Source organism: Schistocerca gregaria, chromosome 4 (genome assembly GCF_023897955.1).
Source record: "Schistocerca gregaria isolate iqSchGreg1 chromosome 4, iqSchGreg1.2, whole genome shotgun sequence".
NCBI lineage: Eukaryota > Metazoa > Arthropoda > Insecta > Orthoptera > Acrididae > Schistocerca > Schistocerca gregaria.
Window position 1 is genome coordinate 127,364,324 of NC_064923.1, and position 25,064 is coordinate 127,389,387.

The following is a 25,064-nucleotide window of genomic DNA, read 5'->3' on the forward strand; positions in this document are numbered from 1 at the left end:
GAAAATATATACGCCATTAACAGTCTCCAGGTACTCTCGACAGGGTCTGTGTCAGTTTTTGATGTTTTTCCCTTTGTTGTTGTGAAACATGTAGCATGTTATTAAAATTAACGGAAAGAAGATATTCATTCATTAGTAAATAAAAGTAAATTTAACTTTCTCAATCTTTAATTAAAAGAAGAAGCCACGTATCACCAAAACTGATATTAGCAGGCTTCAAACATCTCTCACGGAAGGACTGGATGAAAAGCAGTCAAACAATTGCCCACAATTCTAAATCAAATTGATTGAAACAGCACAAAAACTATTTCCGCCGCAGAAAAGAAATTTTTTAAATAAAAGTTCTTCGTGGAAAAAGGAATATTGAATGCAATTCAATTTCGAATGAAGATATACAACAGCTGGAACAGCAACAAGATAGGAGACAATTACAAATCATTCTGACAATGAGGGAAGAGAGAGCCAAATTAATCAGAAAGGCCAAAAGGAAATACGAACACGATCAACTACTTGAGATCGAGAAAGACTTCAAGACAAACAACAAACGCATTTTCTATACGAACTTCAAAACTAAGTTCATAGGATTTCAGCTACGAAGTCTATGTTTCAAAGAAGAAAAAACTGGAAGCAACTTGCCACATTTTTCGAAGAACTACTTACCAGCTCAGAACCAACATAAAGATTTCCGTCAGAAGAATGTGACTACCCAAATTCATTACAACGCGATGAAAAAGAAATAGACAGACAGATCGAAAGACTCAAAAACAACAAAACATCGGAGGAAGATAGAATCATAGAAGAAATCCTCAAAGCAGCAGGCTCAAACTTCATTACAATTACCACCAAAATCATGCAAGACAATTGACTAACAGAACAATTTCCAGAAGACAGAAAAATGCATTAATTCACCCGTTACTCAAGAAGGGGGGCAGAACAGATGTGAATAACTACAGGTAAATCTCACTAATATCAGCAGTATACAAAATTATATCCCAGAGGTTTTCCTATAGAGCTCAGAACCAATTTGATTAAAAAAGTGAAGAATATTAAGAGAATTCAGACCAGGCTGCTCGCGTCCAAAGGATTACTGAATCCAAAAGTAATTCTTAGATGTCAGAGAACTTCTAGAAAAATAAGTGCGTTTTAATTGATTTTGAAAAGACTGTAATTCAATTCACTGCGAATCACGTTTCCCAACATTAAAAGAGCAAGGTGTAGATCTGCAAACTCATGCAATCATAAAACAGACACAGACGCATATAAAGTCCAAGGTGAACTTTATGAGAGAACTCTCAGCTCCTTCAAAAATAAAAACGGCAGTCAGACAGACGGATGGCCTGTCTCCATTTCTCGTCAGCCGCGTCCTTGAGAAAGTTATACGAGAATAGCGCAAATACAAATAAATCCACTAAATTGACCAACCTACCACTTTACGTAGAGGCAACTTATCTAAAGATTACGTAGCATTTGCAGACGATGTAGCAATTTTAGCTTTTGACATATCATCAGCACAAAATCGTATTGGACTCTTAAAGAGACTGCAGTTAAAGTATGTCTCCAAATATCTTTTGAAATAGAGAGTAGACCACACGAGTTTCAACCAAGAAGCACCAGAATTCATGGAGACGAACTATGGAACAATTAAACCAGCTCCACAATTTAAATACCTGATTGAAACCATTCAAGAAAATGGTGTCAAAACAAAAGTAAACGAAATTAGATGCAATAAGATGGAAAATGTCAAGTGACCTACGCAAAACATCTGAAACAAGAACTTTATTTCCAAGCACGCAAAACTAGGAGATTACAATACCGTAATTAAACAAGAATGCCTCTACGTATCAGAAACACTTTTTTTTGAACAGGAAAACAGACACTGAATTCTCTGAAAAAAAGAACGCAAAGTCCTAAGTAAAATTTTAGGTCCAAAACTTGTAGACGAACAATAGCGGACGAGAAGGAATCAAGAAATCGAACGATACATAAATATAGATAGAGACATTATAAAACGCGGTGTAAGATTCTATAGGCAAAATAAAAGAATGTACCCAGACATATTTATGAAACAAATAGTCGACTTGTTTGTCTGAAATTGGCAAAAACTACTTCAGAACATACGCAGAACCGTGAAATTTTCAGGTCCAAAATTCATCAATGGTAATTTGACCGAATGGAGAAAACATAGAAGAAGACTGCAAGAACGTGATCTGAAGAAAGAATTGAAGCCCACAAGATGAGAGGAAAGAAATATGGGCACAAAGGAAGGGAAATGCCCATTCTATGTTCAGTGCGTAGCCATAATGGGCTTATTCGCAAATAACAATAAACAAAAACAAGAAATGAATAAAAATGATAAAAAAGATATACATATTTCTTTTTATCATCTTCAGTCGCCCTACTTTGCTAGGATGTTTCCTCGAATTCTCAAGTCCAGTACAGCTCGAGAAACTTCATCACTCAACCACTCTGACAACCAACACTCTAGTTACAACTCACTAACTTTTGCTTCAGGAATGAACAATCCCGTCGGTTCTGCCATCTCTTCTACTTACTGTATTGCATTGCTTGGTGCTTCATCTCGTTAAGACCTCTCGAGATTGTTATCTGGAGAGTACCATAAAAATTTTGATTAATGTTTCTACAGACTGTATGATTAGCTCCATCCTTCTCAGAAGCTCTATCGAGTGTACGCTGCAAGTACCTGATACCTCCGTTTGCCTTCGTAACTACTAGAAACGCTCCCGAAACGATATCTGACTTGGAGAGAACGAAAACATCGCTGCCTCCGAGTAGAAAGAATGCATCTTGCTTCTGTGCACTACGGCAAGGATTACCTAATGCTCGCTGGTAATAAATTAACCCTTTGCTGCCGGCCGTGGTGGCCGAACGGTTCTAGGCGCTACAGTCTGGAACCGCGCAACCGCTACGGTCGCAGGTTCGAATCCTGCCTCGGGCATGGATGTGTGTGATGTCCTTAGGTTAGTTAGGTTTAAGTAGTTCTAAGTTCTAGGGGGCTGATGACCTCAGATGTTAAGTCCCATAGTGCTCAGAGCCATTTGAACCGGTTTTGTAGCTATTGCTCATGGAACAATTAATATAGTTTCCATAGGAATGGGACAATATAATAGACTCACTGGCTACATGTGTGTTCAGACTTTGTCTAAAATATGTGAATCTTTGGAATGCAAAAAATAAAAGAAAAAACAGAATTGATAGTCCGATAAAATCGTGCTGTTTATTAAATTTTACCTTTATGATGATGGAATTTGAAGCATAACCTTTAATCAAGGTGATTATACTTATTGATGATGTTCTAGTTGTTGTTATTTTATCTTCATTCTGGAGATGAGTTTATCCTCTGTTGTCTATGCCGTACATGTCTCTTCATTAGCACATAACTACTATAATTTCTCTGCATTTTAGCCCTTATCTCTTCCACACTACCCTAAATTTCAAAATTAACTATTCTCTGATGCCTCAAGATGCTGCTTTCTTTAAGTTAGGTCCCATTAAAAGTTTTCTCACCAGTTCGATGCAATATCTCTTCATTAGTTACCCGTCATATCCACCTAATCTTCAATATTCTTCTCGTCTGTGCTGTTTATAGTCGTCAGGCGCTGTTTATGAGTCGTCAGGCGCATTTCATCTCGTGTTTCGGCAGAGAATAGAAATTCCATTTTTTGCAGTAAGGAACTGGATTCGCAAAAAAAAAAAAAAAAAAAAAAAAAAAAACCAGCCGATCGTAAGAGTAAAGAGCAACAATTTAATAGTTACTAGACGTGCACTCTTATTAGACGGGGATTGGGGGCTTTGCATATGGAAAGAATGCAAAGACAAATGCTTGGCGCTTGTAGGGAGGCAGGAGAGGGGGTGTTTCAAATGTGATACCGGCCCCTCACGCCGTGTGACGTCACTAGTCCCTGTGGCGGATTGGAGTTGCTGCGAGCTATGCATCACGTCTTTCACGCACGCGTCGTTTCGGCCCTCTCTAATTGGTGGCAGATGCTGCATTCGTGCTTTTATAAGCAGAAAACCGTGCCGGGCCACGCAGTCACTGGTTTTTGTGCCTGACGACGATCGTGGAGATAGCCACCGAAAGCTAAGAGTATTTTATACGAAATGACGCGATTTTAAAACTGAGAAGATTTTATTCAGGCATGCCGCCGCCTAAGACTCAGAGGACGCAAACATATACTGCTCATAGCATCTTTTCATGCGACGCACAGTGTATACGGAAAGTTTCAGTTGGTTTCCATTACGAACAAAATGATTTTTAAAGCTGTATTTCAGTTACCCATTCGATAGAGCGGAGTTAGTCAAGGGCCATATTCGTTTAATCCACGAGTAGAAACTGGGGCAGTAAAAAATGAAGAACAACCAGTACTCCAGCAGCAGGTCGGATGGCGCCCTGACCAGTGCTGACTGTTACCGCCTTACAGTAGCACTTTTCAGCCGCTTTTGGTGTGTCTATTCTTTCTGTTTTACTGTCCCAGTTTCTACACGTGGATTAAACGAACATGGCCTAGCTCTACCAAATGGACATCTAAAACACAGCTTTAAAAATTGTTTCGTTTATAACTGAAAACAAACCGAGACCTTCCGTCGACTATGGACACGAAATACTTGGTGAGCAATATGTGTGTTAGGACCGACTCCGTCTACAGCCTACAGCGTGCAGAAGCGTAATTGCAGATATCTGCCAAAACACCACATAAAGTAGTTTTGACGACTGTTAGGAGAGAAATTCTGTAAACATCACATCAAGATTTATTTTATGGGCGCCACGGTGATGTGACCCAGTTAACTGAAATAAAAATATTGTACAAAAGTGGCTGAACAGCTGCTGATTTCTGTTCATCACACTATGCAGATATGTATTTCTGTGTTACCCATGTTAAAGTATCAAGTGATCTAATTCAGAGGAAGCCAAAAGGGGACTTTAAACACAAAACAATAACCTTGTTTGAATTAGCGCTTCGCGGAGTTCTTGCCACGTCACATTTGCGTTTAGTCTCAAGCTTTCGGTAACTTTCTACGCCATCATCGTCAAGCCATTTCAGTAGGCCGATAGATGCTTTTATTTAGTTGGCCGAATTATGTCATAGACTCGTCACGAAGTCACGGAACTGCCGTATGCTCCTATAGATTCTGCCGATGGCTATGACTGAAGAATAATGTTAGCGATGCTGATCTCATTTGGTACTGGGTGACTCAGTTGATTTCCCTCTTGACTTTCAACAGCAAGCGTCCGATACCTTGCGCCACAGAGTCTATATGTGCTGTCGCGGTCCATGTTGTTGTCGTACATTCTGATCTCAACTTCTTGTTAGATGACAGATCCCAATAAGCAGATGCATGGAATAATATTTCTATTTTAGTCTACAAAAGAGATTGCTTTTGAAAACACAGGTGCAACGCATCCTTCACGTCATATTGTTAGGGCAGGACTCCGTATCATTGGTAGTGACAAACTTATAGTTGGAGCTTTCCGTCGACAATAAGACTCAGACCCGGATGTAACCATAAACGTAAGGGAAAATCTCAGTTCTTTAGCACGTAAGATCCCCAGTCAAACAGTAATCATGAGAGGAAACTTTAATCATCAAACAATCGATTGTGAAAATTATAGTTTTTTAAGTGATACTCGCGTCATAAGACATCCTGCGAGACGTTACTAAATACTTTGTCTGAAAACTACGTAGCAAAAAATGGTTTGGAATATCATTTATAATGCAAATGGCAACGAACAGACATGACCTCTTTGACGTTGTCGACATTGAATGTGGTATTAGTGACCATGAAGCTGTTGTAGCAACAATGATAACCAAAGTGCAAAGGGCAACTGGAACATTCAGGAAGAACTACGTACTGAGTAAGTTAGATAAAGAGGCAATTGTGGCATATCTCAATGAGGAACTTTTTTTGTTTTGGTTTTAGGGCGCAAAACTGCTATGGTCATTAGCGCCCGGTCTGTGACTTATGAAAAGGTAAAAAACGAAAATGGAAACCAGCAGCAATGGGAACGAAACTCAAAATATTGGAGAAACTAAAAGCAGAATGAAAGCTTAAAAAACCACTACACAAAGGGGCTGGTTGTCCCCAAAAAGAGCTTCAAATGACGGAGTAAAATAGGGGCACTCAAGTAAAAGGTGTCTTACCGTCCACAGCTGAGAGCACTGAGGAAAGAGTGGGGGAGGATCGCCGCTTAAAGGATGTCGGTGGCTAAAAACACAGGAACTTGTAGTAGTTAGCTCTGGACAGGAGCCTGTAGAAGAACTGAGGCCCTGGCTTAAAAGAACAGCTGACGAAGCGTCCCCTGATGGGCGGACGGTGGTTTGCGAAGTGATATCATGTTACTGTCTGATGAAGTGCCACACATGTTGCGTCGCTGAAGTCGTCTTCGAAAACTGTGTCCACTGCATTGGAAAAAAAGATATAATTCTCCTTACAATAGATAAGAAAGTCTCGTAGGAAAGTTCCAGAAAACATGCAGAAGATTAATGAAAAGCCGCTCCAGTTGCTGTTGAGAAGTTTTACCAGCTGCTGATGTCGTTTTTCACTAATTAAACAAACAATTGCAGAATGAGCACGTCGAGAAAGTAATACAAGCGGAAGGGCCTCTGAGGCGTTCGGACTGTGGGACAGGCAGTCCGATGTCAATGAAACTGTGAAGGTGAATCGTAATGATCGCAAAAGGCATCCAGAGACGAGTGCCCTATAGACACTATTATTTAATCAAGTATGACGTTCGAGTTTTCCTACGCTTCAGTTAAAGTGAACGAGTATGAAAACGTAACGTAGTCATGTGGACATAACGCATTCTCGAAGAAAAGAGAATGAGTGTGACAGAACTGTCACATACCGACGTACTATAATAAGTAAAATTGGCGACTTGATGTTGTTAACTGTGCTGGAGGGAAATATATAGCTGCGGGCTTCCGGAGTAAGATTTGTGTATTTCAAGGCTGACAAGATGGGGCGAGAATCCTGGGTGGTCTCAGCACCTTGGATATACGACGGTTCAGGACCCCCTGTTGGGCTGCTGTTTGACAGAACTGTTAAGCCACAAAATGGCCGATTTCCGCTGTTCGCGGGGCGGCATGGGTCTTAGAAGTTGAAGTAGAGCGTCCGCAGGGCCTCTTGCTATTGCTGGCGTGACGAATCTGCTTTTCCTGCCGGCTGATTCAAACACGCGACACCGGCATTCTGCCGTTCCCAGTGTGGGGAAAGTCCAGAATATCTCCAGACAGTGATGGCCAATCAGATGCGTCATTGGCGTAGACGTTGTGGTGTGAATTGTCTCGTTCGAGATACAGCTGCAACCACACGAAAGAGTTCGACGCAGTCTGCAGCCATCCTCCGAGTTCTCGTGGTTTGTGGCTGGGTGAAAACTGCCAATGGAGTTGCGGCCAATGGAGGGTTACAGGTGGTTTCGACCGAGGAGAGAAAATTATTCTCCCCGGTTCCAAAGCCTTTAATAAGCCTTCGCCAAAGAAATGAGCTTAGCTTTTTGTGTTCAGTCTCGCAGCATTCTCGTTGAAGAAAATAAGTACTAGGTTCCTGCAAGCCTTTTAAAGGAATTTTATGTCTCAACCTTGTGAAAATTTCTGATTTTATCCATTAGAATTTTTTTAAAGACTGCAAATTTGAAACAGTTTTTTTTAAATAACTTTTTGCTACCAGTGACGATTTTCTTTTATTCATATTTTACACGACACGTTTCGTCGATTTTACCTGACACATCGAAAACATTACGTAAATATGGCATAGTAGAAAGAAATACACTTGAAAATGGAAATCATTTCCCGAAACACGTCGTGCAAAATATGAATAACAGAAAATCGTGACTGGTACCAGATAAGTTATTTATAAACAACCCACTGTGAAAATTTAGTACGTCCTAGCGTAATCTTATTCCGTTGAGGGATTTTTCTGCGGAAACGCGTTGCATATATAAAGCATCGGGAATCAAAAGGAAAAGGATCTCACTAATCCTCTGTTAACGCCACTTTTACAATGAATGAATTTTGCCTCTTCCGTACAAGGATCCAATCACAAGAGCCGATAATTGGGGATCACGTACTACATTCATTGCTACAAATGACACGCGCATGTTAAATTGGCTCACTTTAGAGGGGAGGTAGCGTAGGTGGAAATAAACCCGATATGCTGTTACATATTAGTGAAATTAAGCTGCATACCAGGTTCATAACCAGTGGACACGTTACAGCCACTCCCTACCGACTGTAATTTTTCTTCAGATGAGATAATTTCCGACATTTGTAATGTTCGGGCATTTTCTACATTGCAGTTATTAACATTGGTACTAATTATTTGCAATGCATAGTGAATCAGCATCAAAAGTTCATTTACCAAAATGAATAAGTCAAGCTTCTCAAATTGTTTCAACATATGCATATTATCATAATATGCAAAAGAAAACAAAGATTTTGAGGGGTTAAGTGGTATTAGGGGTAATTCAGAACCTCTTCAGTTAACATTTTGTATCACTGCTTCGCTACTCCTGAGTGTGTCGGCCACAACCGGGAAGCAGAAATGTTTGTCTAAATTTCATTCGTCATAATATATGTTTTTGGAAAGCCTGCAACTGTCATTCTTTCTTTAAATAATGAAACACTGTACCACTTACGTAGCTTTTCATGGTTAACACGACACATTTCGAGAATTTCGCATTGTCATGAAATAAAATATTTACATTACTATTTTTATGTCGTGCTGTCTGTCTTGCACTGTAGCAGTATTTTTGAGGTTATGTGGTACTGTGCCTTCTGCATTATCCAGGAAACCACGTACAAGCAAACCATTACTCATACTGTTTGCGAAATTTCACACTGTATGTGTATGTGTGTAAATGTGTGTGTGTGTGTGTGTGTGTGTGTGTGTGTGTGTGTGTGTGTGTGTGTTTGTGTGTGTATTACTGCTTGATGTAGGAGGCACACTACGGTACCTTAATCTCAAAAAGACAAAACAATACAGTGCAAGAAAGGCACAACACACCTACAAACAGCACACAGAATACTTACGTAAATATTTGCACTTCACAATGAGAATAAATTCTCAAAACGCAAAGTGCTAAGCACGAAAGAAAAACGTACCGGGTCCAATGTTTCGTTATTTCAATCAGAAACATTTGAGCAATGCAAAGAGAACAGAAGTGTCAACTAGAGCTACAGGTAGTCAGACAACGAAACACGGGAAATATGCGTTTGAGTAAACCCGAAGAGTTGTAACGGTAGAAACTATCGTGAAGCTGCGCATGTGCAGTAGATACAGTTTGAAAACGGTTTCTCTCGGTTGTGATAGCTATACTCGCAGGAACCTAATGAGTTGCGACACAGCATATACAGTACTGTGTAACAACCTCTTGCCCGTTAATGGGCATTCAGTAAGCAATAGTGGAGAAATTTTATCGGGCTTCCCTTGCATATTATATGTTTTGGTAATTCTTGATCGTCACTGTGGTGAAAGTTGTGAATTCTCCCCTCCAAGCCGTGGGTTTGAGAGAGCCGAGTGCACAGTGAGTAAGACAGGGAGACGATGTGGAGATGCATGTCCATGAGGTACTTCAAACATGGCGCCGTTTTCGCTGAATCGTTTGAATAAGTGTCATTTCTTCACTGCTTCTCTTCTCAACAGCTTACAATCTGCGAGGTCAGTTGTGCAACTTGTGTTGCTTTTTCAACGTTTTTATTTATTTCGGATCTTCTACCTGGTTTTAACTTGGGTTAGCGAGCTGCACAGATTTTCGGAAACCAACTGCAATTCCGTAGCAATCTTCTGTTTAATGAGGTATCTACCATTTGCTAGCAAAACTTTATGTCCCAAGCGAGCTTCGTTCAAGCCATCATTTTGTACTTTTGAGCACGTCAAGGTCGATTCCAAAGTGGAACATAATTTTTTAGAACTTTTTCAGCGATAATATGTCTTTCAAGTAAGCATTCATATTTGTCTCAGTTACGAGAAAACATTCCTTTAATAGTGCAGCAATTGACGGAAAAATAAATCCAATATCTAAAAGAAAAATAGATTGGTTTTTCCCCTTTTTTTCATTGGCCCACAGCTGTTCAGATTAGGCGACATTCATTAAATAATAAATGTTATCGATTTCTTCTGAGCGGAACAATATATGTGTAGTACGAAATTTAATTAATTTGCATGACAAATGATTAATGAGAATTCCTCTCATTTGCATTCAATACAGTCTTGAGATCACAGAGCATTTTCAGTTACGCTGGTTAGCAATTTCCACGGTTAAGGCAGTATAAGGCTTACACCAGTTTGCATATCGTTAGTTCGATGAGCACGTAGGTGTTGTTGGGAGGTCCCACTCACCACAGCCGAGCTCTTACATCTCGCTTTCAGCCAAGATCCCCAGTCGAGGTAAATATTTCAGAAGTTTGTCAAGAGGAAATATGTAGGTTATCAGGAACAGTCCTCAACGTTTTGCGAGCCTCGTATGTTGTAGAGGCGATACGTCTATATGTCCGAGTCGTAATTTCTCTTATCTTACGCCCGCATCTCGTGGTGGGGCGGTAGCGTTCTCGCTTCCCACGCCCGGGTTCCCGGGTTCGATTCCCGGCGGGGTCAGGGATTTTCTCTGCCTCGTGATGGTTGGGTGTTGTGTGACGTCCTTAGGTTAGTTAGGTTTAAGTAGTTCTAAGTTCTAGGGGACTGATGACCTCAGATGTTAAGTCCCATAGTGCTCAGAGCCATTTGAACCATCTCTTATCTTACGGAAAACGTGTGCTGGCTATGAATGTAAATTCTGAATACTGTTTTTGCGAAAAGAGAACTATGCAATTGGAGTTCACATAAATACTAGCGTGTTGGTCGATCCTACTACAATATTGCTTTTGGGAAAAGTCTTCTACTAGGTAAATAAGAAGCATGTTAAAGCAACACCACGCGGTTTAGCCATGCGGTCTACGGCGTCTTGCCACGGTTCGCGCGGCTCACCCCGTCGGAGGTTCGAGTCCTTCCTCGGGCATGAGTGTGTGTGTTGTCCTTAGCGTAAGTTAGTTTAATTAGTGTGTAAAGCCTACGGACCGATGACCTCAGCAGTTTGGTCCCATAGTCCTTACCACAAATTTCCGATTTCTTTTAAAGCAACAAAATGTCCACTGCCAGCGAAATTATCAACAACATGGATAGACTATAATTTTTTTTATTTCGATCTTCGTTTACTCTTATTTGAAGGAAGCAGTGTGTGGACTCTTTTTGCGATGCGCCGATCACGGTTAAGTACTGCGTATGTAACCAAAACGTCTCATTAATGCTCCCATCACTATGGTCAACACGACACAAGTTACGGCCTATTCATCTCAGAAATTTTTTGCTTAATACAATCAACTTAATGATTTGCTGCTGCGCGCATAACCTCTGCTAACGTTAATAGTATGTCATTACGGGTGTTATCCTCGATATATAGATACATGCGTAATAAAAAAAGAAACATAAACCATGGATCATGCCATTCGGGGAGAGGCTTGCGTGCCTCACCGATACGGATAGCCGTATCGTAGATGCGACCACAGCGGAGGGGTATCTGCTGAGAGACCTGACAAAAGTGTGGTTCCTGAAGAGGGGCAGCATCGTTTTCAGTAGTTGCAGGGGCAACAGTCTGGATGATTGACTGATCTGGCCTAGTAACAATAACCAAAACGGCCTTGCTGTGCTGGTACTGCGAACGGCTGAAAGCAAGGGGAAACTACAGCCACAATTTTTCCCCATGGGCATGCAGCTTTACTGTATGGATAAATCATGATCACATCCTCTTGGCTTAAATATTCCGGAGGTAAAATGGTCCCCCACTCGGATCTCCAGGAGGGGATTACTCAGGAGGACGTCATCATCAGGAGAGACAAAAATGGCGTTCTACGGATAAGGCGTGGAATATCGGGTTCCTTAATCGGGAATGTAGGATAGAAAATTTAAAAAGGGATAGGATAGGTTAAAGTTAGATATAGTAGGAATTAGTGACGTTCGGTGGCAGGAGGAACATAACTTTTGGTTAGGTGAATACAGGGTTATAAATACGAAGTAAAATAGGCGTAATGCAGGAGTAGGTTTAATAACGAATAAAAAAGTAGGAATATGGATAAGCTACTATGAATACCATAGAGAACGCATTATTGTAGATAAGATAGACACGAAACTCAAACCCACCACAGTAGTACAAGTTTAGATGCCAGCTAGCTCCGCAGATGAGAAGGAGAAAGAGGAAATATTCTTGAAATAAAAGAAGCTATTCAGATAGTTAAGACAGACGAAAATTAAACAGCCATGGGGGACTGGAATTTGATAGTAGGAAAAGGAAGAGAAGGAAAAGTAGTATGTAAATATGGACTGGGAGAAAGGAGTGAAAGAGAAAGTCACCTGGTAGAATTTTCCACAGAGCATAATTTAATCATAGCTAACTCTTGGCTTAAGAATAATGAAAGGAAGTTGTATACGAAGCAACTGGAGACACCGGAAGGTTTCAGATTGATTATACAGTGTGTCCCAGATTTCTTGTCCACCCAAAATATCTCTGGAACAATAACAGCTATTGGAAAACGACTTTCACCGGTATCAATGTAGGGCTGGAGCCCATGAATGTAGATATTTGGAACATTCTAAAACGAAAGCATATGTGTTTTTTAACACAAACTTAGGTTTTTTTAAATGGACCTCCTATATTTTTTCTTCCGCAATCCATAGCATGACAAAGCACATACACAATGGCGTTGTTTGCATCGCAATATTCCCATTACATCCCGAGATATTAAGACGCAAAGTTGACGCTTGAAACACCCGACATGCGCTGCTAGCGCACGTCCTGAGGCTCAGGCGTGAACCCCACGCAGCCCGTAATCGCGATGTGATTGACATGTGTAATCACACTTCCATACTTATCAAGAGGTCCGAAACGAATAATACGGTCTGCTGCCATCCTGCATTAACGTCGTACATTCCAGCAGGTATTTATCCCATAGGCTAGGGGTGATGCGGTTCTGTAACATATCTGTGTACCGCAACGTTAGTCACAAAGTTAACTTCGCTTATCGTTAATCCGTTACTAAAAAGGTAATGCCGTTCAACGTTAAAACTTTACTTTTCTGTAGATCTAGCGCAAGTGACAGTTAATCATTCACTCGTAATAGCAAAATTCATGTTGATGGTTTTAGTGAAACGAGCAAGTGGACTAAAAGTTTTATCGTTGTTTAGGTAAAAATGTGAAGATGATTGTAAACATGTTTAACCAATTAGTTTTATTATCACATAATTATCAATGTTATGTTTATCTAATGCGTTAAATGACAAATTGTTGGAAACAAATGTTTCTTAACATCACTGGGTAAAATGGCCCTTTGTAGAAACTTCCACTGTGATACCAGCACTACATACTAAACATAGCGTTCACATCTCATGCTCAAAGTGATGCCCATTGGCTTGCATACATAGGGTCACTCCGCGGATGAAGGATGCCCTACTTCGTGCTACTGTTTCCTCTTTGATGGCTGTACAAGCATCAATAATGCGTTGCTTCATGTCCTCTGGTGTTGTTGGTTCATATTGGTAAACAGCATCTTTCACTGTTCCCCAAAGAAAATAATCGAGCGGTGTAAGGTCCGGAGATCGGGAAGGCCACCTAACTGGGCCTCCTCGTCCAATCCACCTACCAGGGAACTTACGGTTCAGAAGTCGTCGTGCTCGTAAGGCGTTATGTGCAGGGCATCCGTCATGCTGATACCTCATGACCATTCTCCGGTTCAGAAGTACGGTGTCCAAGAGAACAGGAAGATAGTGTCGTATAAATCTGGAGTATTGTCTGCCATTTTGGATGCCATTTATAAAGAAAGGTCCGATAATGGTATGTCAAATAATCCCACACCAAACATTTACTTTCAACAGGCGTTGATGCTCTACCTGACGGAGCCATTTTGGATTGTCAGCGGACCAATAATGCATATTCCTCATATTGACCATTCCTTTGTTGGAGAATGATGCCTCGTCGGAAAAGAGAACATCTGCAAAAAAATTTGGATTAGTCTGAAGTTTTTGCTGAGCCCACTGACAAAATGTTACCCCATTGCGGAAGTCATTTCCATGAAGATCCTGGTGTAAATGAACATGGTAAGGATGAAGTTTATGACGTTTAAAAATACGCTGTGCACTTGATTTCGACACATCAACTTCACGTTCAATTTGACGTGTGCTGATTTGAGGATTCACAGCTATGGTAGCGAGCACAGCAACGTCAGCACGTTCATCTGTGCGTGTTCTAGAACGATGTCAAGGTCTTGGATTTAAGCTTTCCGTTTCACGTAGACGATATGTGAGACGACCAAACATCCGGCGCGAAGGCGATGGGTTGTCAGGGAATCGTCTACTGTACAGTCGTTCTACCATATCTCCATGTGTGTACATTGTACTGTACAGTGTAAGTTCCACAACAGAACGTTTATTCACAATGTGTACTACCTCCGTGCCGTCACTAGATTACTCTGATGCACGACTACACTGGCAAGCGGTGTACTGCCCGACAAAGAAACATCAAATGGGATGCTCGGAGGGTGGTGGAGTACAGGAGTTTGCATGGGTCGCAAATCATGTACAAGGCGTTGTGGTAACTGTGGCAGTAGTGGTAACTACGTTGGACACTTGACTAGCTATAGTCAGGCCCTGCGCGACAGGCACAATGGGTCATATAACGCATTAGATAAACCTTATTTTGGGTGTGCAGGATAAATAAGACAACCTGATGCGTGTACAGCGATTGGTACTGGTTCGTATTGTGTACGTAGATACGTAAAACGTGCAAGAGGGAAACAATTATGTGCTTATGAGAGTTGATGGCAGCAGACCGTATTATTCGTTTCGGACCTCTTGATAACTATGGAGGTGTGATTACACATGTCAATCACATCGCGATTAGGGGCAGCGTGGGGTTCACGCCTGAGCCTCAGGACGTGTGCTACCAGCGCATGTCGGGTGTTTCAAGCGTCAACTTCGCGTCTTAATATCTTGGGATGTAATGGGAATATTGCAATGCAATCAACGCCATTGTGTATGTGCTTTATCTTGCTATGGATTGCTGAAGAAAAAATATAGGAGGTCCATTTAAAAAAAACCTAAGTTTGTGTTAAAAAACACATATGCTTTCGTTTTAGAATGTTCCAAATATCTACATTCATGGGCTCCAGCCCTACATTGATACCGGTGAAAGTCGTTTTCCAATAGCTGTTATTGTTCCAGAGATATTCTGGGTGGACAAGATATCTGGGACACACTGTATAATCAATCTGAAACCTTCCAGTGTCTCCAGTTTTTTCGTATACAACTTCCTTTCATTTATTGGACCGAAACCTGTCTTGACAATCACCAAGGCTATGATCAAATTTAAAACTACGGAACTGGCTTAGGAAACAGCACGTAGGATATTGGACCAAGGTCGATAAACAAAAACATTGTAAGGTAATGATGCCCAGGCCATGTTTTAAAAGAAGGTCTGTAATCCTGGGCCGGCCAGCGTGGCCGAGCGGTTCTAGGCGCTACAGTCTGGAACCGCGCGGCCGCTACGGACGCAGGTTCGAATCCTGCCTCGGTCATGTATGTGTGTGATGTTCATAGGTTAGTTAGGTTTACGTAGTTCTCAGTTCTATGGGACTGATGATCTCAGAAGTTAAGTCTCATAGTGCTCAGAGCCATTTGAACCATTTTTATTTTTTTTGTAATTCTGGGGTTGAACAGGAAAGAGATTGAACTCATGACTGGACTGATGGCCGGCCATGGGAACTTCAAAAGACACCTACATACAATGGGTATAATGGAAGACGACCCTAATTGTAGGATCTGCGATGAGGGTGAAGAAACTGCATCACACCTAATCTTTGAATGTATGGCATTGGAGAGCAAAAGATATATAATCTTCGAGACAACTAAACCTGAAGAAATTGTGTCTAACAAAAAACTGGTAGAGGGACTCCTTGCACTATTTAAGGGCACTAGTTGGCTTTACTACATATACAGGGTGTGATACCGCACGTAAACTTAGTTTCGGCGCGGGCAGTGGCGGGTTAGACCTAAACTGTTTTAGCTCTTCTGTTAAAATGAAACCAAACCAATTAGCTGCAAGAAAACAGGGATTTAAGGAGTTGGGAATTGGATAAACTGAAAGAATCAGAGGTTCTAGAGAGTTTCAGAGGGACCATTAGGGGACGATTGACAAGAAGAGTGGAAAGGAATACAGTAGAAGAAGAATGGGTAGCTTTGAGAGATGAAATAGTGAAGGCAGCAGAGGATTGAGGAGATAAAAAGTCGAGAACTAGTAGAAGACCCTGGGGAACAGAAGAGATATTGACTTTAATTGATGAAAGGAGAAAATATAAAAATGCAATAAATGAAGCAGGTAAATGGGAACACAAACGTCTAAAAAATGAGACAGACAGAAAGTGCAAAACGGCTGAGCAGGAATGGCTAAAGGACAAATGTAAAGATGAAAAGGGGTAAGATAGATGGTGCCCACACGAAAATTAGAAAGACCTTTGGCAAAAAGAGAACTACCTGTATGAATATCAAGATCTCGCATGGAAGATTAGTCCTAAGCAAAGAAGGGAAAGGAGAAAGGTGGAAGGAGTATATAGAGGGTCTATTCAAGGGAGATGTACTTCAGTGCAGTATTATGGAAATGGAACAGGACGTAGATGAAGATGAGAAGGGAGATACAATACTGCGTGAAGAATTTGACAAAGCATAGAAAAACGTAAGTCAAAACAAGTCCCCGGAAGTGGAGAATACGACGTTAGAGCTACTGATCGTCTCGGGGGAGCTCGCCATGACAAAACCATTCCATCTGATGAGAAAGGTGTATGAAACAGGAGGAATACGTTGCGACTTCAAGAAGAGCATAATAATTCCAATTACAAAGAAAACAGGTGCTGTCAGGTGCGAAAATTACCGAACTGTGAGTGTAATAAGTCACGGTTGCAACGTACTAACGCGAATCCTTTACAGAAGAATGGAGAAACTGTTAAAAGCCGATTTCGGAGAAGATCAGTTTGGATTACGGAGAAATGTAGGAACATCTCAGAGAAGATAGAAAAGATAAAACTACGTTTATACCATTTGTAGACTTGGAGAAATCTTTTGACAGTATTGGCTGGAATACACTCTTTCAAATTCTAAAGGTGGCATGGGGAAAATACAGGGAGCGAAAGACTATTTACAATTTGTACAGAAACCAGATGGCAGTTATAAGAGTCGAGGGACGCGAAAGGGAAGCAGCGGATGAGAAGAGAATGCAACAGGGATGTAGCCTATGCCCGGTGTTATTCAATCTGTATATGGAGAAAGCAGTACAGGAAACAAAAGAAAAATTTGAGGTAGGAATTAAATTCCAGGGAGAAGAATTAAAACTTTGACGTTTGCTGATAACATTGTAATTCTGTCAGAGGCACCAAAGGACTTGGAAGAGCAGGTGAACTGTGTCTTGAAAGGAAGATATAAGATGAACATCAACAAAAGCAGAACGCTGTTACTGGAATATAGTTTAATTAAATCAGATGATATTGAGGGAACTAGATTAGGAAATGTGACAATTGAAGTAGCAGATGAGTTTTGCTGTTTTTTGAATCAAAACAGCTGATGACGGTCGAAGTAGGGGGCGTATAAAATGCAGACTGCAATGGCAAGAAAAGCGTTCCTGAAGAAGAGAAATTTGTTAACATCGAACATAGATTTAAGTGTCAGGAAGACCATTCTGAAAGTATTTCTATGGAGTGTAGCCATGAACGGAAGCAAAACACGGACAACAAAACAGTTTAGACAAGAAGTGAACAGAAATATTTGAAATATAGCGGTACAGAAGAATGCTCGAGTGGTACAACCTGGCTAGAAGAAGTGAACGGTTGACGGAACACGTTCTGAGGCATCAAGGGAGCACCAATTTAGCACTGGAGGGAAGCATGGAGGATAAAATTCGCAGAGGGAGACCAAGAGATGAATACAATAAGCAGATTAGGAAGGATGTAGGTTGCAATAGTTGCTCGGAGATGCCGAGGCTTGCACAGGATAGCGCAGTATGGAGAGCTGCATCAAACCAGTAGTTGGACGGAATACCACAGCAACAACAAGAAAAAAATTAGAACTTTTTACAGCTGTCTGCTTTCTGTGTGGTTGTCTACTGGGTCTCACACGTCTTTGGCAGGTGACACATTGGCTGCCTTATCAATAGCCATTATCTGAGATGGTGCCACTGTGTGGATACGCCTCATCTTTTGTTGTAATGCCTCATCTTTTATCAGTTTTGCATAGGACGTTTGCTGGCGGTGACTGTCAATCAATGTCTGCAAGTTGAGGCTGTGGCAGCCCTTCTCCAAGACTAGACTTTTCGTTTCCACGAGCAGCGCTATTTCTAAGGTGTCGGTCATGATCTGGCCAGCATTCTCAGAGCTGGATGGAGACTCGTAGTGCCATAAGTCAATGTCTGGGGCGGGTTAGGCGACAGTGGAGTCGAAGGCAGTTGGATGGTGTAGTATTGTGCAGACATGTGGCTGGGTCTCGTTCGCGGTTCCGGGGTCAGCTGCTGTGTCGTGGTGGTTGTGGCGTCAGCTACAACTCCTTCAAAGATGTGTGTGGCCCAGTTCCTGTCCATAATTGTTCAGTTCTGTATTGTGTGATTGCTGCAGCTCTCTGCTTCCGCATTTTGTTGTTTAGTGGCAGAGGCGTCCACAGGACCATAGGGTCTATGATTTGTTAAGTAGAAATAGTTTATTTTTGCTGCACTGTGAGCAGTCCTCAGTCTAATTTGGATGGCAGGGACTTGTATATATACTCCACATCCTTGTACGAGTGATGTCGCACACTACTGCTGCAGAGTTTATCTGGTGTCCATACCTTTCTATTCTTCCTGGAAACTCTGACAGATCTTGTCCACCGCCAGTGTAGGCCTGTAGTTGACGCTAATTTTTTCTGTAATGCTTAGTTTGCTCCATGTGTAAGAGGGAGCATAACAGTTTCGTTGCATTGCGCCACTCTTGCTCACATTTGAATCTTACCTATGTGACCAACACAGAAGGATTGGGAATTATCCTTCTCTGATTTTTTACTTGTTCTCTTGCAGTGTTAGACACTCGCTAATAATAATGCAATAGCTTAAATCCTGTTAAATGGATATTTGTTCTGCCTGGGAGTTCTGGCTGACCGAGACTGACGCCACCCATGCATAAGCGCTAGTTTTGAAAGCAGACTTCTGATTGCTTCAGAGATACAAAGGCGGGAGGGGATGACACTTATGTGCAATGCAGCCCACATATTTCCACCGTTGGGATCTGTTTTCTGGCTGTTATTACTGTGGGCGGTACATCCATCACCGAATGCTTGACACAGGAGCAGCAGTGTCTTTTGCACCAGCAATCAGGTCAGAGACAAATACACTGAAAATAAATCAAGTTCCTTTGTCTACTGCTGGGTTGGAGCAGTGTGCTCATGGCTACACTCCAAGCATCGATGTTTGAGGAGTCCTCTACCCTGCAGGCGACTCACTTTTCCCTGGGGGGTGGTTGGAGATACTGCACAGCTCTCTCTATGTGTCTATTTTGTAGTTTTGTGCTAATTCTTATACACACAGCATCTGTGGTTTGAAATAGGTAAACCTCAGAATTTTGTTATGCCATCATTAATTTATCAATTCCGACAACACATTTGTTTCAATACATAAACTGTGCTATCATATAGTCTAGTAAAGTGGTGATGGATAAGCGAAGGTTTATCTATTGTGGTATTTCTTATACATAAATATCTTTGGTTGGGAATCGGTGAAACAGTAACACTTACAGAATTTGCTATCACATTATTACTTCTACCAACATGGCAATGCATTCATTTCTAACAAATACACTATGATGTCACACACACATTAGTAATGTAGTGATGGCTAAACAATAATAAATAATTCAAATAGTTTTGCACACATGGGGTGCATTGTGATTACATGAGAGCATTATCACACTGACATGATGTGATGTCTTGACACAACACAATGTGACGTGATTTAACACTGACATGACGCCGAGAGCAGTAGGACGGAACTCACGTAATTCGATTAAATGTGTAAAATAGGAAAAATTGTAAAAATGCAAAATAACATGTAAAATTGTACAAATATGAAAATTTATAAAAAGTAACTAAAATTGAGGAAAATATACGAAAAATCCTGATCCACTCCTTATGGGTGCACAGCTCCAGAGTGAGCCCACCCAGAGGAGGCAGAGGGGCTTAAATTTTATTGGTCTAAAGCGGGAAGGGAGAAAGGCTGTGAGAAGGATGTGTGTGGGTGGGGAGGGGGGGAGCTCCCTTAGATGGCCTTGATCAGTTACAGGTGGTTTCCTGGGGATGACCTTGAATATAAGTTGCCCAAGTGTGTAACTTGACTCTGCAAGTCCTTATCAGTGACCTTGAGATAAGATCGTTATTGTGGCCAGTATGCCCACTGACAACCTTGTGCTTAGCAGATACACAGTTTTTATACCCCTTGCCCCTGGCCTAAACCATACTGCTATCCTACAACTGGGATCTACCGCGGTAATTTTACTTTCATATACGATCTACTAACACCATAAATGTGTATATAAAGTTGAAAATGACCGTTAGGTTAAAACTGGTTAAGAGTAGCCTCAATGTAAGCAACATTTCTTTTAATCAATGTCTGGAAGCCATGGATCCAACCATAAGAAATACAATGCAATGAAAGTTATAGCAGTTGTGACAAAGTACGGTAGTCAGAGTAGTTTCCTTAAAATCTGCAAACAGACATCTTTAATTTAAAATGTAAATGTACAGAGTTCCTATAATGGATTCGATATCTTCATAGGAAGGCATGAAATACTGGATGGTGATTACGAAAAACACACACTTTCGAAAGTGGATGAGAGGACTACATGCCTGTAATGTTGAAACTGATAGCGTGACAAATGTAAATCGGGAACGAGACTTTTGGCAACCCATTAGGACGAAAAGAGTGGTTCATTTCATTCAAAATGGAAATGAAACATCGATTTAATGGTTCTTATGACGGTTTGAGTACTGCTGTCATTCTTTATTACCTACCGACGTTAGTATTAGTATTTCTGCATGTGTCTCCGCATTAATTTCGTAAGGGTCAATTGTTCCGTCACGTATGGGGTTCAGATGTATTCGTTGATTCTGTTTGTATTTTTTTCGTTGTTAAACGTTTCCCCGTTTCATTTCTTTTTCTACAATGCTCGCCATTAAAGTTGCAAACATGAAGCAGACGTGTAAGAAACGTCATATTGGAATGAACTGCACTACGAGGAGGAGAGATAAGGTTTTAAGTATCACCTCGACGTAATAAAGTTACATAATTAACTTTTTCTGTGTTTGCCGGTCGATCACTTCACAGAGCGAAATCCCCGCACCACTGTAGTAGCCACAACAAAATGGTGGAGCCAATGGATAAACTGGGCTGGCCGCAGTGACCGAGCGGTTCTAGGCGCTTCAGCCCTGAACTGCGCGACTGCTACGGTCTCAGGTTCGAATCCTGCCTCGTGCATGGATGTGTGTGATGTCCTCAGGTTAGTTAGGTTTAAGTAGTTGTAAGTTCTAGGGGACTGATAACCTCAGATGTTAAGTCTCATAGTGCTCAGAGCCATTTGAAACTTTTTTTGGGTAAACTGGGCACCAATTAAGTAACTTTATTTTGTTGAGGTAGGAATGAAAACTGTGTGACAGCTCCTCGTACTTGTTTGGATATGCAAACGATTAGGATTTCAGCACAATCGCAAAAAGATAGCGGGAGGTACGCAATATACTCCTTAAATAAGGTAAAATTACACAACGAGTTTCGCATACAGAAACTTATTGAATGTTAGTTAAATGGTGGAAACCAATGACTAGGTCACACATAATGTTATTAAAATTCACAACCGTTTTCGGTTTTGTAGCTGTGATCAGATGTAAAAATGAAGAGTATTAACAACCCACACACACACACACACACACACACACACACACACACACACACAAGTGCTTCAGAAATGGAGGTCAATATTCAAGGACATGACAGGAATGATCATTCGAAACAAAAAAGTCAAGTAAACATGGGCTGTAAAACCTGTACCTTAAGACTTAAGAGCTATGAGCAATTCTTGATGTTTGGTACTGTGAAACAAATCTTTTCTACTGCAAACTTTTTGCGTTCCATATTTTTGGAAGTGGTAATACCGACGAAAACAAGGAAAAAAAGTTCAGTAAACATGTGCTTTAAAATGGATACCTTACGAGCACTTTTTCATCTTCGCTACTTCAAAGTACAAGTCGTCTAATGAACAAGTGCTCATAACTTTTAGGGTATGCGTTCACCATTCATTATACAGTTATTGGACATCTTGTAAATAACGCAAAGATGACTGATTGATCTCTAGTCTTTCGTCTTGTCTTCTGCCTTTCTTGTGAAGGAGTGTCGTTACGGTATTGCTGCATTTCTGAGGAACTGTCTTCCTTCTCATTCGGTCCTTAAATAATTTATTAAGCTTTTATGTAGAGCTTCTCCTCTAACTTTAATCATTTGTACAGAAACATCATCATATCCTGGTGCCTCCTTTTATTGAGACCTAAGCTGCCTTTATATGCGGATGTATGAAGCGTAACGGATCATATGCTGCTAAACTAAGCTTTAAGCGGTATTAGTGTAGCAATGTTCATAACATTTATTGTGACAACTAAAATCTTTGCCATGTAAAACGTGCAAATTACTGTGTAATGACACACCTGGCATGCTGTCGCATCACACAGCGCATCTTTTTTCTGTTATACAGTGAGTACTGTTTGCACATACACTCTGCAATGTTAAACACCTACAATGCTGCAATTGACATTAACATTTTACCACTACTTTTGGTGTTGTGACGGGCTTCCATAAGACCGTCATATGAGCGTGCCACAAATGTATTTCACGATGTAAACAGGACGTCATCCACGTGGCGATAATGGTATGACGATCGAAGCTAGCAGTGGAATTTATATAACGAGTAACCTAAGCGGGAAATCGTTGTTATCAGTGTGTTATCTAATCAACCGAAGCTTTCAACTGACAGTCCATTATTGAAGAAATATTTTAATAATTTCGCAATGTATCTTCGCGTGCCATACGTTTGCTGGCTGGGTAGACGTGCCACAATAGCTCCATGTTGTATCATGACTGCTGGGGGTCTGCCAATCAGTATTCCATATTTTCATAGTAGGCTCTATACAACCTTTTAATGGCAGATTAGTGTTACACTTTTTACAGAGCTTATGACCGTGATAGTGCAACTAATAGATTTTAAGCAACTGGGCTGTTGGTTACGTCTCCAACACACGATCATATTTCATAAAGGAGGCTATAGATTGGAAAGTAATATTTCGACATGGATTCGTTTAGCAGTTACAATTATTTGTAGGCTTTTAAAATACGGTTGATAGTCCAAATCAGACATATAATTTTGAAATAAATTTTAACACTTTAAACTTCTGAGTTCATTCAGTTAAAACGGTATCTTCTAACATTTATCTCGGGTGCTGATAAATTCACAAAATCAGTTGCTGTCAACAGCTTCTACAACTCTCTACTTAGAGATATAAACAGACTAGCAAACGTCTCGCTCGCAACAACGTTTGTTAATTGAACTGTCTAACTTTGAAAGAATATCTCTCTTACAATACCATTCAAGCAATAAGCAAACATATTTCTAGAATATGGAGCGCGTCCAATATAAAAACACATGGCAACCGGTTTTGGAATGCTCTTACAGCAGAAATGCATTACACAATACTGAACCTTGGTGTCAAGTATTTATTTAGCAATGGCTTCAAAACAGGATGTAATACGGTGTTAGCTGTTTTCTTCAAGAAGGAAATTTCTCTAACTTTATTAGTGGTTTAACTCATATTTGATCACCTTATTTATCTTTATTAACAAAACCAAACAGTCATTTTACCATTAGATTCAACGTTACTGACAGTCAGATTATTTTTGGGTTAGGAATAGGATAGCAGCACAGGTTACGCGACTAAGACCAGTAACTGTCTTGGAGCACACGAAGATTAAAGTCCCTGAGTGTGTTAGAGCACAGCAAATCGAGATACTGATTCACGCATTCTTACAAATCTAAAGACAGTATATGGCCTGGGGACGATGAGGTGTTGTGCTACAAAAGTGATGACGTTGAGTAGTACTACACACGCGTGGTTCATTACACAAATTGCTCCAGCATAATTTTTCCAGCCCTATCCAAACATCACAATGTCATATACATAAGGTATAAAAGGGCAGTGCATTGGCGGAGCTGCCATCTGTTGTTAGGTGATGGATGTGAAAACGTTTCTGACGTGATTGTGGATGCACGATAGGAATTAACCGACTTTGTACGCAGAATGGTAGTTGGAGTTAGACGCATGGGACATTTCATTTCGGAAATCGGTAGGGAATTCAATATTCGAGAATGTACAGGAACGAGAGTGTACTCAGAATACGAAATTTTGGGCATCACCTCTCCCCACGGGCAAACTTGTCCCCGACGGCCTTCATTTAATGACCGAGAGCAGCAGCTTCTGCGTAGAATTGTCAATGCTAACAGACAAAGTCGATCAGTTGTAGAATTTTGGAACACGTATTATGTTCGAGTATAATGTCTTTCCTGGAGTCTAGAAATCTACTCTGTAGGAATCAGCATGGGTTTCGAAAAAGACGGTCGTGTGAAACCCAGCTTGCCCTATTCGTCCACGAGACTTAGAGGGCCTTAGACACGGGTTCACAGGTAGATGCCGTGTTTCTTGACTTCCGCAAGGCGTTCGACACAGTTCCCCACAGTCGTTTAACGAACAAAGTAAGGGCATACGGACTATCAGATCAATTGTGTGATTGGATTGAGGAGTTCCTAGATAACAGAACGCAGCATGTCATTCTCAATGAAGAGAAGTCTTCCGAAGTAAGAGTGATTTCAGGTGTGCCGCAGGGGAGTGTCATAGGACCGTTGTTATTCACAATATACATAAATGACCTGGTG